This window comes from Panulirus ornatus, chromosome 5 (assembly GCF_036320965.1).
Source record: "Panulirus ornatus isolate Po-2019 chromosome 5, ASM3632096v1, whole genome shotgun sequence".
In the NCBI taxonomy this organism is placed as follows: Eukaryota; Metazoa; Arthropoda; class Malacostraca; order Decapoda; family Palinuridae; genus Panulirus; species Panulirus ornatus.
In genome coordinates this window covers 17,910,949-17,923,256 of record NC_092228.1, presented here as the reverse complement: position 1 = coordinate 17,923,256, position 12,308 = coordinate 17,910,949, and the positions used below count along the sequence as shown (strand labels likewise).

The 12,308-nt window shown below is 40.5% G+C and overlaps 1 long non-coding RNA gene across 1 annotated transcript in view; it reads right to left on the bottom strand.

The window, feature by feature from the left end:
- Window positions 1-9,501: 9,501 nt before the first annotated feature.
- The window catches only part of LOC139748607 (uncharacterized), a 44,730-nt gene continuing 41,923 nt past the window's right edge, over window positions 9,502-12,308 (bottom strand). The window contains exons 3-5 of the long non-coding RNA XR_011712783.1: window positions 11,510-11,694; window positions 10,400-10,495; window positions 9,502-10,018 (exon numbers count right to left, since the gene is read on the bottom strand). This is a non-coding gene — a long non-coding RNA (uncharacterized lncRNA). The remainder of the gene's footprint in view (window positions 10,019-10,399; window positions 10,496-11,509; window positions 11,695-12,308) is intronic.

Below are 12,308 nucleotides of genomic sequence, written 5' to 3'. Positions count from 1 at the left end.
GGTATGTTTGAAGGAATAGTGGTTCCAACAATGTTATGGTTGTGAGGCATGGGCTATAGATAGGGTTGTGCAGAGTAGGGTAGATGTGTTGGAAATGAGATGTTTGAGAATATGTGGTGTGAGGTGGTTTGATCGAGTAACTAATGAGAGGGTAAGTGAGATGTTTGGTAATAAAAAGAGTGTGGTTGAGAGAGCAGAGGAGGTTGTATTGAAATGGTTTGGTCACATGAAGAGAATGAGTGAGGAAAGATTGACAAAGAGGATATATGTGTCGGAGGTGGAGGGAATGAGGAGAAGTGGAAGTGGAAAGATGGAGTGAAAAAGATTTTGAGCGATCAGGGCCTTAAAATTCAGGAGGATGAAAGGTGTGGAAGGAACAGAGTCAATTGGAACGTTGTGGTATACCAGGGTCGATGTGCTGTCAATGGATTGAACCAGGGCATGTGAAGCATCCGAGGTAAACCATGGAAAGTTTTAAGGGGCCTGGATGTGGAAAGGGAGCTGTGGTTTCGGTGCAGTACACATGATAGCTAGAGACTGAGTGTGAACGAATGTGGCCTTTGTTATCTTTTCCTAGTGCTACTTCACACACACATGGGGAGAGGGGGGGGTGCCATTTCATGTGTGGCGGGTTGGTGGTGGGAGTGGATGAATGTAGCATGTATGAATGTTATTTTTTCCTTTATTTATAATACTTTGTCGCTGTCTCCTGCGTTAGCAAGTTAGCGCAAGGAAACAGACGAAAGAATGGCCCAACCCACCCACGTACACATGTATATACATACACATCCACACAAGCACATATACATACCTATACATTTCAACGTATACATATATATACACACACAGACATATACATATATACACATGTACATAATTCATACTTGCTGCCTTTATTCATTCCCGTCTCCACCCCATCACACATGAAATGACACCCCTCTCCCCCTGCTTGCATGCGAGGTAGCCCTAGAAAAAGACAACAAAGGCCACATTCATTCACACTCAGTCTCTCGCTGTCATGTATAATGCACCGAAACCACAGCTCCCTTTCCACATCCAGGCCTCAACTTTCCATGATTTACCCTAGACACTTCACATGCCCTGGTTCAATCCATTGACAGCACATCGACCCCGGTATACCACATAATTCCAATTCACTCTATTCCTTGCACGCCTTTCACCCTCCTGCATGTTCAGGCCCCAGTGGCTCAAAAATCTTTTTTATGCCATCCTTCCACCTCCAGTTTGGTCTCCCACTTCTCCTCATTCCTTCTACCTCTGACACATATATCCTCTTTGTCAATCTTTCCTCACTCATTCTCTCCATGTGACCAAACCATTTCAATACACCCTCTGCTTTCTCAACCATACTCTTTATATTACCACACATCTCCCTTACCTTTTCATTACTTACTCAATCAAACCTCCTCATACCACATATTGTCCTCAAACATTCCATTTCCAACACATCCACCCTCCTCCGCACAACCCTATCTATATCCCATGCCTTGCATCCATATAACATTGTTGGAACCACTATTCCTTCAAACATACTCATTTTTGCTTTCTGAGATAACGTTCTCACCTTCCACACATTCTTCAACGCTCCCAGAACCTTCACCCCCCCCCCCACCCTATGATTCACTTCTGCTTCCATGGTTCCATATGCTGCTAAATCCACTTCCAGATATCTAAAACACTTCACTTCCAGTTTTTCTCCATTCAAACTTACCTCCCAATAAACTTGTCCCTCAACCCTGCTGAACCGAATAACCTTGATCTTATTCACATTTACTTTCAGCTACCTTCTTTCATACACGTTACCAGACTCAATCACCTACTTCTGCAGTTTCTCACCCGAATGAGCCATAAGTGCTGTATCATCAGCGAACAACTAGTGACTCACTTCCCAAGCCCTCTCCTCCACAACAGACTTGCATACTTGCCCCTCTCTCCAAAACTCTTGCATTCACCTCCCTAACCACCCCACCCATAAACATATTAAACAACCATGGACACCATGCACCCCTGCCGCAAACCGACATTCACTGGGAACCAGTCACTTTTCTCTCTCCCTACTTGTACACCTGCCTTACATCCTTGGTAAAAACTTCTCTTTGCTTCTAGCAACTTACCTCCCAAACCATATACTCTTAATACCTTCGACAATGCATCTCTATCACCCCTATCAAATGCCTTCTCCAGATCCATGAATGCTACGTACAAATCCAATGTATGTATGTATGTATGTATGTATGTATGTATTTCTCACATACATTCTTCAAAGCAGACACCTGATCCACACTTCCTCTACCACTTCTGAAACCACACTGCTCTTCCTCAATCTGATGCTCTGTACATGTCCTTACCCTCTCAATAAATACTCTCACGTATAATTTCCCAAGAATACTCAACAAACTTATACCTGTGGAATTTGAACATTCACCTTTATCCCCGGTTTTCATCTCCCACAAAGCTTTCACTACCTCTTCTCTGTTTACCAAACCTTTCTCCCTGACCCCTCTCACTTCGTACACCACCTCGACCAAAACACCCTGTATCTGCCACTCTATCATCAAACATATCCAACGAACCTTCAAAATACTCACTCCATCTCCTTCTCACTTCACCACTACTTGTTATTACCTCCCCATTAGCCCCCTTCACTGATATTCCCATTTGTTCTCTTGTCTTATGCACTTTATTTACCTCCTTCCAAAACATCTTTATATTTTCCCTAAAATTTAATGGTATTGTCTCACCCCAACTCTCATTTGCCCTCTTTTTCACCTCTTGCACCTTTCTCTTGACCTCTGGCCTCTTTCTTTTACACATCTCCCAGTCATTTGCACTACTTCCCTGCAAAAATTGTGCAAACGCCTCTCTCCTCTTTCACTAACAATCTTACTTCTTCTTCCCAAACCTCCCTACCCTTTCTAATCTGCCCACCTCCCACCTTTCTCATGCCACAAGCATTTTGCACAAGCCATCACTGCTTCCCTAAATACATCCCATTCCTTCCCCACTCCTCTTACGTCATGTGCTCTCACCTTTGCAATTCTGCTTTCAATCTCTCCTGGTACTTCCTCACATAAGTCTCCTTTCCAAGCTCACTTACCCTCACCCACTCTCTTCACCCCAACATTTCTCTCTTTTATTTTCTGAAAACCTCTACAAATCTTCACCTTCGCCTCCAAAAGATAACAATCAGACATCCCTCCAGCTGTCCCTCTCAGCTCATTAACATCCTAAAGTATCTCTCACACACCTATCAATTCACATGTAATCCTATAATGCTCTCTGGCCATCTCTCCTACTTACATAGGTATACTTATGTATATCTCTCCTTTTAAACCAGATATTCCCTATCCCCAGTCCCTTTTCAGCACACAAGTCTACAAGCTCTTCACCATTTCCATTTACAACACCAAACACCCCATGTACACCAATTATACCTTCAACTGCCACATTACTCACCTTTGCATTTAAATCACCCTTCACTATAACCCAGTCTGCATCAAAGCTGGTAACACACTCACTCAGTTGCTCCCAAAACACTTGCCTTTCATGATTTTCCTCTCATGACCAGGTGCATATGCCCCAATAATCACCCATCTCTCTCCATCCACTTTCAGTTTTCCCCATAGCTTCATTTCACTCAGAGCCAAAACATCCAGGTTCCTTTCCTCAAACATACTACCTATCTCTCCTCTTTTCTCATCTTGGTTACATCCACACACATTTAGACACCTCAATCTGAACCTTTGAGGAGGATGAGCACTCCCCGCATGGCTCCTTCTGATCCCCTTTTAGAAGTTAAAATATAAGTTAAAAGTTAAAATATAAGGAGGGGAGGGTTTCTAGCCCCCCACTCCCACCCACTTTAGTTGCCTTCTATGACACTCAGGGAATATGTGGGAAGTATTCTTTCTCACCTATCCCCTGTTCTTTAAGATTAAACCTCCCTACAACTCAGGAGATGCAAACCCTGTGCTCTAGGGCAGCCTACCCACTGGGCCTAGGCAGTTGGGCTTGTTATCCCACCTGGGCCCCACGAGAGCCAGGCTCCCTCTTTCTTCTGTCACCATGCAGTGCAAGGTCTGTTGACCATCTCTCCTATGTGGTTCATCTGGTCCCCCTCCCTTTGTGCATATTGGTGAATCTTTCATCATTGCATTCAACATCTCTAAAGACTTTTGACAGTGTAGTAAAAGTCTTTTCTTCTCTCTTCCTTAACATAAAGCGTTATCAAGTCAATCCACTGCAGTAGCCATTGAAGCTACTTATCCCTTTTATTCTATCAACAGGGTTCTATCCTATTGACTATTTTCTATCTTCTCTCCATACCTGATCTTTTTCTTCAGCATCTTATGTAATTCCTTTTTACACTGATGATTCCACTGTACATACTTCAACTCAATTTTCTTCCCATCCTCATTCAAATTCTCATCCTTTATCTCATTCTGAACACTTATACTCTCCTTATTCTGACATCTTGGAAAGGAGAAGTGGAAACTAGGTTATTTTGGTAGTACTAAAGTGTAGTCCTTACCAATATCTCCTTCCAAATGTGCCCTGTTTCAAAACACCACAACTCATCCCAACAATAAATATGTTGATAACTATATCTTACACTGTCGTAGAAACCTCACATAATAATTTTACAAGATTTGCTTCCCAAAAGCTAGAGGAGTTTTACAGGTGCTGTAATTATTTCTTTTGTGAGTAGCCTCTTTATATCCAGAGGGACTTTTATATGCCTCAGTATGGGAAACTGCTCTTAGCATAGGTACTGCTTCCTCTGCCAGTTTATTTATTAGCTAGCATGGAATCAAAAGCCTTCCATTTCATTGATTGATCAGGGTTCATCTCTCCAGCCATCACTCACTGTGTGCTATTATGTTGCTGCCCATTCCACGTGCTGCAGCTATAATTTTGGCCGCTGCTCTTGTGAACTGTTTGCATGCCCTTACAACCAAGACTTGGGCCTTTGACTGATACCATCTTCCCTTGAACAGCAGAGCTGCCTTTCTTCCTACAATCAAACTATCCTCTTTCTGTAGCTTTTCTGCATTTAAGAGTCAAGTACACCAAAGCTTGAAAACTTGAGTTCTGGTATACATGGACCACTTGCTGTCATATGAACCTGCAATAGGAAACCAAGGAAAGGTCTGTGGAGCTTGGTTGTAGCCACAGACTGGATGCAAGCAAATAAGGCTTTTCTTTGTACCTAACACTTCTTCCTTGACATGTGAAACGACTAACTAGTATGGAAAAAAAAACATTTATGAATTGCAAGAGATGGGTTATAGTTAATGCTTATGCACCTGGCCAAAAGAAGAAACATGATGAGAGACAAGTGTTTTGGAAGTAGCTGAGTGAGTGTGTCCGCATTTTCGATGCTAGAGATTGGGTATTTAGTGATGGGTGATTCATGTGCAAGAATGAGTAATGAGCCAGGTGAAAAGAGAGAATACAGGCAGAAAAAGGGATGAAAGTGACTGGGCTATGTTGGTGCAGAGTAAATTTAAGGGTAAAGCATGTCATATGCATGTCTGAATATGATGGTATCGGTGGATTATAAGGCTGTTAAAGTGGCAGGATTGAAAACTTTGGAAATGGATGCCGAAGTGTACAGGAGAGGGTTTAGGGACACCAGGAAAACTAATTGGAAAAATTCATCTTGAGGTGGCTAGAGTGTGGAATGAAATTTGACAGGTGGTGCAAGTCTGAGGAAGCAGAGACAAGGGATGAAAGAAGACAACTAATCCTGTTGGAACATTTCAAAAGTATTGTTCGCCATGAAATAAATTATGAAATAAGTAAGAGTACAGTGAAGAATGTGATGGATGCAGCCTGGATAGCTGACCAGTTAGACATGGCACACAAAATGTATAAGGGAGAGATGTCCCGTAAATGAAGTGGAATAAGACAGAGTAGTAGGCACGGTTATGACGAAGCTTATAGATATCAGAACAATTCAAATGTTTAGCAGCCTAGTCACCATATTTTCTGGAAGGTCCACCTATGTACACAAAACAATGTTGGGCACAAATTCCAGACAAACACAATACTGGTATTCAAGATCTCTTTCAGTCATGACCCTTATGTTAGTAAGCAAGAGAGACTACCAATGAAATGTTTAGGATGTGGAGAATTTGGTCTGTAGGATTAACTGTTACTTGGAAATAGATGCAGGATATTAGTGATGCAAGAAGTAAGGAATACAGTGTGAAAAAATTAAAATCTGTAAATCATGAACCATATATTACTGAAGGAAAGGTTGGGATGAAAAGTAGTCCTGAGAGGAAAATTTTGATTTTGAGAGATACTGGAGCACATCAGAGTTTAATTCTGAAAGATGTATTAAAGCTGACAGAGGAGTCATACTCTGGGGAAAAAATAGATGTAAGAGGGTTATGGTTAGGCAAGACTATCCCATTGCATTATGTAAATCTTGAGAGTGGATTTGTGAGTGGCCGTGTGAAAGTTTGGATGAGTGAGAAATCTCATATACCTGAAATACACATGCTATTGGGGAATGATTTGGCAGGTGACAATTTAGTTCCAGAGCTTGAGTGATAATACATTTGATGTAGAGACTGCTGTGAAAGTGAACTACATGACATAGAAATGTAGAGAATACCTCTGAGCAGTATTAGACATAGTAATGTGCAGTATAGTGAAATTGTTTATCCAGCATGTGTTGTAACCAGGTCAGTGTTAAAGAAAGCAGTTGAATATGACTGGTGATATATTTGATCAAGAAGAGTCTGTAACCAGAGATAATACAGTGGAATTTGGAAATGAGAAGAGCACTGTGGAATTAAAATTTGATGCATTATGTTTCCATATTTTATTATGGACAAGGAGTTGACAAAGTTACAGAAGAGTGATGAGAGTTTGAAGGAATGTTGGAGTGAAGCTGCTAGAAATGGGAGAGTGGTGTGTCATTTGGATTTTATATACAAAATGGTGTGTTAATGAGAAATTGGAGGCTTGCTTATGTTCCAGCATCTGATCACTGAGAGGTCAGAAAGCAGACTGTTGTTCCAAAGAATTGTAGGGTACATGTTATTACTTCTGTTTCCCCTTTTAGAAAGTCAAAATGCAAGGAGGGGAGGGTTTCTAGCCCCCCACTCCTGTCCCCTTTAGTCGCCTTCTACGACACATGAGGAATGCGTGGGAAGTATTCTTTCTTCCCTATCCCCAGGGATAGGGGAGCTGTGGTTTCGGTGCATTATTACATGACAGCTAGAGACTGAGTGTGAACGAATGGGGCCTTTGCTGTCTTTTCCTAGTGCTACCTTGCACACATGAGGGGGGGAGGGGGTTGTTATTCCATGTGTGGCGAGGTGGCGATGGGAATAAATAAAGGCAGACTATGAATTATGTACATGTGTATATATGTATATGTGTGTGTGTGTATGGGCATTTATGGATACATATGTGTATACGAGTGGATGAGCCATTCTTCATCTGTTTCCTGGTGCTACCTCGCTGATGTGGAAAACAGCAATTATGTATAAATAAAAAATAAATTTTTATCATTCTTTACAAATTATGGGAGACAAGGAGCATGTACGAGAATACAGAAATTAATAGGAAGTACTTGTATGCAAGAGTAGAAAAGTAATAAAATGTGATTTTTCTTTCTCTCTCTCTTTCTCTATACATATATATATATATATATAATATATAAAATATATAAAGGAAGACCATTGTACTGGGAGTAAATTGTTATATTTATGCTGAGAGAGCACGTTTATTTTATGTTGGTGTAAATATATTTTTGTAATTTTTATAGTTTGGATGTTTGGTATTTAACTAGTGTTGGATGGAAAAGAATGTGAGAGGGTCAGGGAGAATGAGTTGGTAAACAAAGAAGATGTAGTGAAAGCTTTGCGGAAGATGAAAGCCAGCAAGGCTGCGGGTTTGGATGGTATTCCTGTGGAATTTATTAAAAAAGGGAGTGACTGTGTTGTTGACTGTAGAGGATATTCATATATTATTTACTTGTCGGTCCTCCGCATTAGCGAGGTATGCAAGGAACAGACGATAGAATGCCCATTTACCCACGCCATACAGTGTAAATACATACACGTTCAAACATTAAGTATATACTAAATTCGTTAATATATACACCAGAACATTATACATAGGGTACATGTAATTGCATAGTTGCTTTATCATTCCAGCACCCGCAGATGAAATAACCCTCGCCTCGCATTGCGAGTAGTGCTAGAGAAAGACAACAAAGGCACTTCGTTCACATATTCTCTAGCTGTCATGTATAACACCGAAACACAGCCCTCCACATCAGGCCCCATTGAACTTTCAGTTTACCAGATGCTAACATGCCGGGTTCAATCCATTGACAGACGTCGACCCTGGGTATACCACATGTTCCAATTCACTCTATTCCTTGCACCTTCACCCTCTGCATGTTTAGCCAATACTCAACTTTTTCACTCAGTTTCCACTCAATTGGCTCCACTTCTCATCCTCCACCTCTGGACACAATAGTCTATTTGGCATCTTCCTCACTCATTCTCTCCATGTGACCAAATCATCTCAAAACACCCTCTTCTGCTCTCAACCACACTCTTTTTATTACCACACATCTCTCTTACCACCTCACACCACATATTGTCCTCAAACATCTCATTTCCAGCACAGCCACCCTCCTCTGCACAACTCTATCTATAGCCCACACCTCGCAGCCATATAACATTGTTGGAACCATTATTCCTTCAAACATACCCATTTTTGCTTTCCGAGATAATGTTCTCAACTTCCACACATTCTTCAATGCTCCCAGAACTTTCGCCCCCTCCCCCACCCTATGATTCACTTCTGCTTCTATGGTTCCATCCACTGCCAAATCCACTCCCAGTTATCTAAAACACTTCACTTCCAGTTTTTCTCCATTCAAACTTACCTCCCAACTGACTTGTCCCTCAACCCTACTGTACCTAATAACCTTGCCCTTATTCACATTTACTCTCAGCTTTCTTCTTTCACACACTTTACCAAACTCAGTCACATAAAACCATTAATTTTGCTAGTAATGGCACTCTGAGCAAATACCTGACCTGTTTCTGGTACACCTGTGAATTTACTGTCACTGACAAGCGAGTCTTCACACATACATAGTAAATATACATAAAAGATTGCTGAGGGGCAGTAGGTTAATTTGAAAGGGTTATCTTAAATAACTGACTTAAACAGGTTAGAGTATGAGAAGAGTGTATGCCTAGAGGATAAGACAAGTCTGCCCTATGACAGAATAGATGTGTGACCGGTTGGATCACACGTGTGATCAGTGTGACCAAAAGGCATCACTCAGTTTCCTGTTATGCTTAATCAACAAAATAAAGGCATTTATGTGTATGTTTATGACCACTGGAAACGATATAGCTCAGCCTTCTTATTCTATATGAATATGCTAAATGTACATGGACTATGTATACGGCTTGGCTATATATATATATTCAGTGGTCTTGTCTAAGTACCCGAGTTTATTCTGAATAATTATATAAAATTATAAGTACTTGTGTTAAAATACTGAATATTACTAAGATACCATGATCCTAACTTATTCATAAGTCTTAGTAGGGGAATACAATTGAAGAAAACAAAACAGACCACCCCAATAAGTAAGTCTCAGACCTGCTACATGACTTACTTAAGGCTTTGATTCTTTTTAATTAATCCATTCACCATACCACAAATATCATGTAAAAAAAAAAAATCACTAGTCCTTAATATTGTCCACATGAGACTTCTCTGACTTCCCTTTTCAAGGTAAAGTTCATCCTTGTTCATCGGCATTCAGATTTAATTTGGGAGCTTATGGTCAGGGAGTCTTCTATAAGTTATGGCAAGTTGATATCTCCCAGTGTTGACATTGGTACAAGTACATTTGTTGAAGCATTGAATTTCAATAACCAACTTGCTTTGCAGCTACAGCTTCCAGCTTGAGAGCATGACCCAAACTTGTAGGTAACTAACACTCCTGGAAAGTACATAGGAATATTAATATCTAAAACTTCCACAAAAAGGTTGGGTCAATACTCAAGAAACAAATTTACATCCATCAGACATAATGACATTTATCATCCTCCACTCAAACATGGATAAATTTAATGAATGTATGGGCAAAAGATATGAAGGGGATACCTTAAGGGTTTGGCTTTCTTTACAGTGTAACATCATTTGAACTTGGTTAAGGCCATTTTATAAAAATCTTCAGAAACTAAAATATCTGGATACTGTATTACAACTTCTACATGAGAATGATGCACTAATGAAGGGAAAGGCTTGACATGATATGGTTTATACATCTACTCTTGGACCAAAGAAACTTGAATTAATGGCGTCTCAGGAATTACTATACCTTCAAAAAATTAGAAAATCCTTTCTAGATGATGGTTAGGTACTAGAGGTTTGTAGTGCAATGTGACCTGAGTTGGATCCGTAAGGTGAGCCAATTCTGCGAGTGGAAACATAACAGGAGTAATAACTTCAGGAGTAGATAATACAGTATGCTGGTTGATCATAACATGAGTCAACTAATTACGGCGAGCAACTTAAAAACTTGATCAACTGTAGGTTTTAAGTAGTCAAAAAAGTTGCTTTCTATATCTTCCACTAACTCAATGAACTAATCTAACTGAACAGCATATTGATAAGTCTTCTTTGCTTGAGTTCTGGGATTTATGAATGCTCGACTGATTTTCTAATTTCCACTCACCAGTCCTGTTTCAGTACACACAACTCCACAGCCTGTTACCCCATACCTCCAATCTTCAACTGCCACATTACTCACTTTTGCATTCAAATCAATTGCAATTTGAGGATGATACTGTTCTGATAGCAGTCTTTAGAGAGAAACTCCTGAAAGGTGTGAGAGCTTGCGCAAATGTATGAACGGAGAAAGTTGATAATGAATGTGAACAAAAGTAAAAGGTAACAGGAGAAGGAGACAGGATGATATGAGAGTATGTTTGAATGGGGAGGACCTGGATGACATAGAATGCATTAGGTGCCCAGGGGTAAGAATTGGCAGAGGATGTAACCATAGTGGATGAAGCGAGTCAAAAGCTGGAGGAAAGGGCTCAAGGCCTTAGTGCAATGAGGAGTGCGAAAAGTCAGTGTCAATTAGGGCAAATATGAATGTGCCTGAAGGGAAAGTAGTTCCAATAATGTATGGCTGAGCTTCAGGCAGGCCTTGAATACAAAACAGAAAAGGGTGGACTTGCTGAAAATTAAATGCCCAAGCACAATGACTGATGTGAAGCAGGTTGGATGTGTAAGAAATGATAGGGTAAGAGGAGTGCAATAAGTACATAATGACTATAACAGCTGAAATGGTTCAGATGCATGAAGAGAATAAACAAAGATCACCTGGCTGACTAAGAAATTCTACAGGAGAGAATTACAGAAAGAAGTACTTAAGATGAGATATTACCAGAGGAAGCATTTGCATATAACACTCACCACGTACCTTGTTAGGTATGGTTATGCTGTATCTCTGCACCTTGTTAGGTATGGTTAGGCTGTATCTCTCCACAGCCACTCCTTTAATCTATTTGTCAATTCTAGATTCATCTACAACTGACTTCAGCCATAGTTCTAATCTTTTAAAACATTTCACTTATCACTCTATGCATTTTCTTCAATCTTCTGGATCTGCAATGAACAATCTCATGTTTCTTTGGGGGACATTCATGTATACATCTATCTATAGCTCTGATGCCCCGCATCATGGCCATGGTCACAGAAAAAGAGTCACCACTTATCCAGCCTTAAATGCCTCGCTTGCATACACCATTCCCTGCATTTTTTGACCACTTCTCTCTCTCCCTCCAGTACTCTTCCACTCTTATTATACACTCTCCTTGTAAACTCTCCATCTTGCATTCTTTCCACATGCCCAAACCACCTCAAAGTAATACACTTCTATCACTCTACAATTTATTCTTTTTGCATCCCCTGCCACAGCACATCTTTCATACATCCCCTTACTTCTTTCTTCATTCCATCTAGTCATACCACATGGTCCTCCCAAAATAGCTCATTTCCACATCCTGGATTCATCACTTCTGTAACTCATTCTGTAACTCATTCTGTGTCTATGTTTTGGCTGCAGATGTCGGGTCAAGAGGAATACTCTGTCCCTTAAACCTAGGGTCAAGAGGACTATGCTCTCCCTAAAACCTTTTTTCACTCCCAGACTTACACCTATACCCTTCATTATTCCATTAAACTTAATGAAGATAGCTCATAAATACTTAACTTCTCTC